Source organism: Pipistrellus hanaki (assembly GCF_964339955.1).
Source record: "Pipistrellus hanaki genome assembly, chromosome: 7".
Taxonomy (NCBI): domain Eukaryota; kingdom Metazoa; phylum Chordata; class Mammalia; order Chiroptera; family Vespertilionidae; genus Pipistrellus; species Pipistrellus hanaki.
The window spans coordinates 46,390,805-46,397,590 of record NC_140509.1 but is presented as its reverse complement, the minus strand read 5'-3'; the positions used below and the strand labels follow the sequence as shown (position 1 = coordinate 46,397,590).

Genomic DNA, 6,786 nt, shown 5'->3' with positions numbered 1-6,786 from the left:
GGACTGAAAGGTCCCGGGTTCGATTCCGGTCAAGGGCATGTACCTTGGTTGTGGGCACATCTCCAGTAGGGGGTGTGCAAGAGGCAGCTGATCAATGACCCCCTCTCATTGATGTTTCTAACTCCTTATCCCTCTCTCTTCTTCTCTGTAAAAAAATCAATAAAATATATATATATTTTTTAAAGTGATAAATAAATAAACAAGATGGAAGAGACAGATCTCCCATGCAGAAGAATGCCAAATATTTATGGAGATGTTCCACCCTGAAGGAGGTGAAGCATAACGCCCACTTCTTAAGTGTGGCTGCACCTAGTGACTTTCTTCCAAAGAGCACATATGGAAAGGGGAGAAAAAAGTAACTTAACAGTAGAGAAACCTGACAAACACTACCTCAGCCAGGTGATGAGGTGAACGTGAACAGTCCTTAGTTCTATTGATAGTATGTTCCTTTAATATTGCAGTGAAAATGAACTCTAACTCTTACTTTCTCTCCCAAACCCATAGTCTTTAACCATGAGAAAAACATCAAATCCTAAGGACGGCCTACACTGTAATCCCTGATAGTACTCCTTCAAACTGTCAGGGTCATTCAAAGGAAAGGAATATCAGAAATTGTCACTGTCAGGAGGATGCAAGGGAAATGTGACAAGAACAGAAATAGGAGAGTGGAAGAGTGAATGAAACCTAGTGTGAATGCTGGAAGCACTAGGGGCCCCATAAGTGATGCCAGTCAGCAGGGGTATATGATCCTACTTCTTAAAACTCTCCCTGAATAAAGAATCTAAAAATGAGAGGTAGAAAGTAAAGTCAAGATAAAAATTGTAAGATAATTATATCCTTCCTCAGTCATCCAGAGTGAGATGTCTGGCTGGAAACAAAGATGGGAGACTGGACAAGAACAGATGACTGATGACACCCTTTCTTCCCTCCTTCCTTCTTTCCTTTCTTCTTTTTTTCCTTCCTTCCTTCCTTCCTTCCTTCCTTCCTTCCTTCCTTCCTTCCTTCCTTCCTTCCTTCCTTTCTTCCTTCCTTCCCTCCTTCCTTCTTTCCTTCCTTCCTTGACTATGACAATAACAACTAAAAAAATTGGACACTTTTCTTTATAAACAGTTTCATGAACTGTATTTTCAAGAGGTACTGATAAATAAGTGTGGGGTAGGATCCAGAACTTCCATTTAGAATAAGCCCTTTCTCTCCCAGTGGAATTTATTGCAGATGTTTGGGGACAATGCTGTAAAATATCACAACTAGGTAAGTTCCATAATATTCAAAAACGGTTGAATAAAAGAGACTACAAAAACTTATTTGATTTCTTAAATAACTAAAAAAAAATTTTGAATATGACTTAATTGCATAAAAATGTTTTGCTATAAATTTTAATTATAAATCTAAGCTATCCTGGAAGGTGTGGCTCAATATTTGAACAGAAACCCAGGAACTAGGAAGTCACAGTTCAATTCCCAGCCAGGGCACATGCCTTAGAAAGCAGTTAATCAATGATTTTCTCTCATCATTGATGTTTCTATTTTTCTCTCCCTCCCCCTTCCTTTCTCTGAAATCAATTAAAACATAGTTGAACCTTTTTCCGCCATCTTAGACCCTGTGGAGACCCGCTGGGAACAGGGCTTCTCTTATGACAAATATGTGTGGAAGGCTGTGGTCCATGGTCATTTTTACGGGCTGTAAAAGCAGGATTTTACAGAACCAGAGGGAGCACACAACTCTTCTTAAAACTGAAGATTTATGCCTAAGATGAAACAGAGCTCTATCTAGGCAAAAGTTGTGCCTATGTGTACAAAGCAAAGAACACCACAGTGACTCCTGGTGGCAAGCCAAACAAAACCAGAGTAATGGGGGGAAAGGTAACTGGTGCTCATGGAAGCAGTGGCATGGTTCATGCTAAATTCCGAAGCAACGCTGCTGCTAAGGCCATTGGATACAGAATCCATGTATTCAAGGATTTAAACTTATTGAAAATAAATTAAATGTATTTGTTTTCCTGTGTTTTGGTAAAAAGAAAAGTGTATTTGGGGGAAAAAACACACACACATACACACACACTCACCTTACGCTATGTAGCTTTGTAATTCAGTTAAAAATCTCTTGGGAAATCAATCATCAAAATAATAAAACTTAGCATATTTTTTTATAATCAACAAAGAAGAAATGCTGGTTAAAAATGTAAACAACTATTTTATACCATGACAACTTAATTTAAAATTATGTATTTTCTCTTTTAAGTTGCATTGAAACTGCCAAAAGATCTTTAAGGATCACAATTTCTTATTAAATGCTCATCCTCAAGTAATGTTCAGGAGAAAACAAAGAATATAATGCATTTTTAGCTGCAATTGATGCATTAAATACAATTGTTTGAGCTATGAATGAATCAACTTATTAAAAAAGAAAAAAGAAATACATAATATCATTCAGAATGTAGCCTGATTTTACAACAAAGCTGTATTCTGGCTCACTGCATACAAGGGAAAGCATTTTGCTTTAAAATGCATTCATTTCCTTTTGAATCTTTTTAAAACTTGAATTTCAGGATTTTAATAGCCTAAGGTAGCACTTTGTTCTTACCCCAACCAGAGATTGTGCTCCAAGATAATCATAAATGTTGACTTTACTAAGCAAACACAGAAGAACCCAGTTTACTTGATTTACCCTTTACCAAGGCCTTAAATTTGTTCCTATTCTTTCTTCTTATTCACACCTAGGAAGTATTTTGGAAGAAGAGAAATCCATGCCTATGAGACCATTTATATTTGTGTAGTTTTCTGTTGCCAAAATTTTACACAAATGTCCCTCCTATTTTTTTATATTATGTCCTTAATTTAGGGACCACATATGGGAAATGTGCAGACCTAAATCCACATTATCATGGGAAAATCAAAATGAAATATGAAGCCATTTTTTATATAATTTGACTTAAAGAAATTATTTAAATATTTGCCATAAAATGAAAACATTGCTGAAGGAAAAGTACCTGAGATAAGCAACCTAAGTTTTGCTCATTTGGAGCTGGTTCACTCTGGTCAGTGGGTAGGGACCCGGACCCTCAGCCTTGGGTTTGCTGCAAAGTGAGGAGCCAGGGGCTGTGGGTTAGGGTTAGGGTTAGAGTTAGGGTTAGGGTTAGGGTTAGGGTTAGAGTTTATCCCACCCTTTTTGTCCACATAGTGAAAATAAACTGAGGAATAAAATAGGTCCAGAGGCATAGATGCATGGAACAGACGGACACTGGATTAAGATGGGCCCTACACTCAGTGACTGGTATTTTTATAAGGAGAGAAAAATTTGGAGACACAGAGACACTCAAAAAGAATGCCATACTGTGTGAAGCCAGAGACAGAGATGGGAGTTATCCTGGCACAAACTAACGAACATCAAGGATTGCTGGCAGCCAACAGAAGTTCAAATTATTCTCTTGAAAAAATCTAACCACTAGAATTTATGATAGAATCAATTTCTGTTGTTTTAAGCCACCCAGTTTGAGGTCATTTTGTTATAGCAGCCCTACAAAATTAACATATCAGTCAAAGGTTTAATTGGGATTTGGGTAAGAAGGGTAGGCGTGGGAGTGGTAAGCTTCAGTAGTGATCCTTTCCTGAATAACAGGAGAGCATAAGAATTTTGTTCACAAGGGAAATAGAAATTGAGAGCAGAGAGGAAGAAGGAAGTACCTAAAAATACACATATAGGCTGGCCAGCATGGCTCAGTGGTTCAATTTCCAGTTCAATGACAGGGTTGCATTCTTTGTTCACTACCTCAGCTAAGGTTGCAGAGTTGAAAGCAGGAAGCCTATGTGTCTCCTCCCAGCTGTTATTTTCCCAAAGCCCAGGGCCTTTGAGGAGCAAAAGGGAGAGAGAGGAAAGGGAAAATAAATAGTCGTTGTGAGCATTACATGAGTTTTGTGATATGTTGAGACAGTTCTAACACAGAAAATGCTCATTCAAGGTAAATGGTTGTTAATACAGTCGACCCCCTTATTTGTGGGGGGTTTATTCCAAGATACCCAGTGGATGCCTAAAACTGCTGATAGTACCAAACCTATTTTATACCATGACAACTTAATTTAAAATTATGTATTTTCTCTTTTAAGTTGCATTGAAACTGCCAAAAGATCTTTAAGGATCACAATTTCTTATTAAATGCTCATCCTCAAGTAATGTTCAGGAGAAAACAAAGAATATAATGCATTTTTAGCTGCAATTGCTGCATTAAATACAATTGTTTGAGCTATGAATGAATCAACTTATTAAAAAAGAAAAAAGAAATACATAATATCATTCAGAATGTAGCCTGATTTTACAACAAAGCTGCATTCTGGCTCACTGCATACAAGGGAAAGCATTTTGCTTTAAAATGCATTCATCTCCTTTTGAATCTTTTTAAAACTTGAATTTCAGGATTTTAATAGCCATAAAGGTAGCACTTTGTTCTTACCCCAACCAGAGATTGTGCTCCAAGATAATCATAAATGTTGACTTTACTAAGCAAACACAGAAGAACCCAGTTTACTTGATTTACCCTTTACCAAGGCTTTAAATTTGTTCCTATTCTTTCTTCTTATTCACACCTTGGAAGTATTTTGGAAGAAGAGAAATCCATGCCTATGTACTTACTGTCTTTTAATCATGTTCACTCTTACCTCAGGAAGAGTTGTGATTATCCTATCGAATAAAGAGGGAATATGCAAATTGACTGTCATGCAGTCACAAAAGATGGTGGCACCCATAGTCACAAGATGGTAGCACCCAGTCCCCTCAGTCCCGCCAGGGTCCTCCAGTCCTTTCAGCCCAGCTGGGGGGTGCTGGCAGGCACATGGTGCGGCCTGACCCACCCTCAGCCCCCCAGACACCCAGGGCTGGCCTAGGCATAGGCAAGCTTCGGATGTCACTGCTCAGCTAATGCCCCAGATGCAGGCAAGCCTAGGATGGCAGCTGCGCAGCCGCTCAGGGCCGCCCAAGGCTCAGGTAACAAGGGCCAGCCAAGGCTTGCGCTGCCAGCAGTATTAGCAGCAGAGGTGTGATGGGGACAGCAGAGGTGTGATGGGGACAGCAGAGGTGTGATGGGGACATTGCCTTTCCCTGATTGTCTGGTCGCCTCCCACTCCTGAGGGCTCCTAGACTGTGAGAGGGGCAGACTGGACTGAGTGACCCGCCCCCTCCAGTGCATGAATTTTCATGCACCGGGCCTCTTGTATGTTCATATAATATAGACATGAAGAAAGGCATATTCCAATCTGTTTTTGTTAAAGAGAGCTTTTCTGTGGTATATCCTAATTCATAACACAACTTAATTTATTAGGTCTTCTATGCAACTTCTTTATGTATATATATAAAGCCAAGATTAGCATATCCTTTCCATTTCTCTGGGAAATGGGCCATTCAATCATGCAGTGGTGTTGTCAAGCCTCGCACCCATTCCCTCTCCTTCAGAGACACCTATACCTCATCCAATTGCATTAGTCAGATGGGAGAGATAAATGAGAACATAGAATAATCCATAAAAAAGTTTTCAATGCATAGAAATAAAAATAAACAAAACTTATGAAGCAAAGTGACTTTGCCAATTCATTCATCTAATTAGTAAATATTTGATAAGCACATTTAATATGCAAAAACTATACTAGGTGCTGGTGATACACTCGTTAGCAAATAGATATGGTTTCTGATTGTATTAACCCAGCTGCTTTATAAGTAATGATAAATAATAACTGGTATAGAAGGAAAAGTATGGAATGTTACAAGAGTGATATGGGAAAATCAAACCTGTGTCTCCTGTGTAACTGAGGAATGAGATGTAGGAGGAGGAGGAGGAAAGATGGACTTTTCTGTTCAAAGATAAAGTTAATGGGTAGGTGAAAAATTGAGGACTAATAATATCTGTATAAATTTGACACCAACTGCATATTTAAAATAGAAAAAAATTTAAAGCTGTAAATTTAAAATTAAAATATAGAAAAGACTATATAACTAGCAAATAAGTGGATAAAAAGGCAAATGAAAGGATCATTGAACCTATCACATTACCAAGTCAGAAATTTGAGAATACTAAGTGCTAGCAGGCACTTTGTTATCTGGAGAATAGGCTAGTATATTAAGTGTATACATGAAAACTGGGCTGCTTACTTTCTGGTTGTGCTGATGCTCTAGCTTAACTATTAATAACTAGTGGCCCGGTGAATGGAATTCATGCACCCGGGATGGCATGTCCCTAAGCCAACCCTGCACCCTCTCCAATCTGGAACACTGGCTCCTAACTGCTCACCTGCCTGCCTGCCTGCCTGCTCACCTCCAACTGCCCCCCCTGCTGGCCTTCTCACCCCCAACTGCCCCCCCCGCCCCCCTGGCCAGCCTGCTTGTCTGCAACTGCCTTCCCCTCCTGACCTGATTGCCCCTAACCATCTCTGCCTCAGCCCCACCACCATGGCTTTGTTCAGAAGAACATCCAGTAAGTCTCCCAGTCTAATTAGCATATTACCCTTTTATTAGTATAGATAGAAGCCTAGTGCATGGGTGGGGGCCAGCTGATCTGCCCTGAAGGGTGCCCTGGATCAGGGTGGGGGGCCCCTTGAGGGGCAGTGCTGGCCTAGGCAAGGGGATGGAGCAGTTTGCAGGCAGGCCACGCCTTCATCAGGGTAAGGGTCCTCGCTGGGGGGTGTGGCCAGCCTGGGCGAGGGGCTGAGGGACATTTGGGGGCAGTTTGCAGGATGGCCAAGCCCCCAGCTTTGTCAAGAAGGTTTCCAGAAAGTCTTCCGGTCTAATTAGCAATTACCTTTT

General features: G+C 40.2%; 1 pseudogene across 1 annotated transcript; it reads left to right on the top strand.

The window, feature by feature from the left end:
- Positions 1 to 1,633: 1,633 nt before the first annotated feature.
- LOC311625868 (large ribosomal subunit protein eL33-like) lies at positions 1,634 to 1,985 on the top strand (annotated as a pseudogene). Its single transcript has one exon. The product of its transcript is annotated as a large ribosomal subunit protein eL33-like (transcript).
- The last annotated feature ends 4,801 nt before the right edge of the window (positions 1,986 to 6,786 follow it).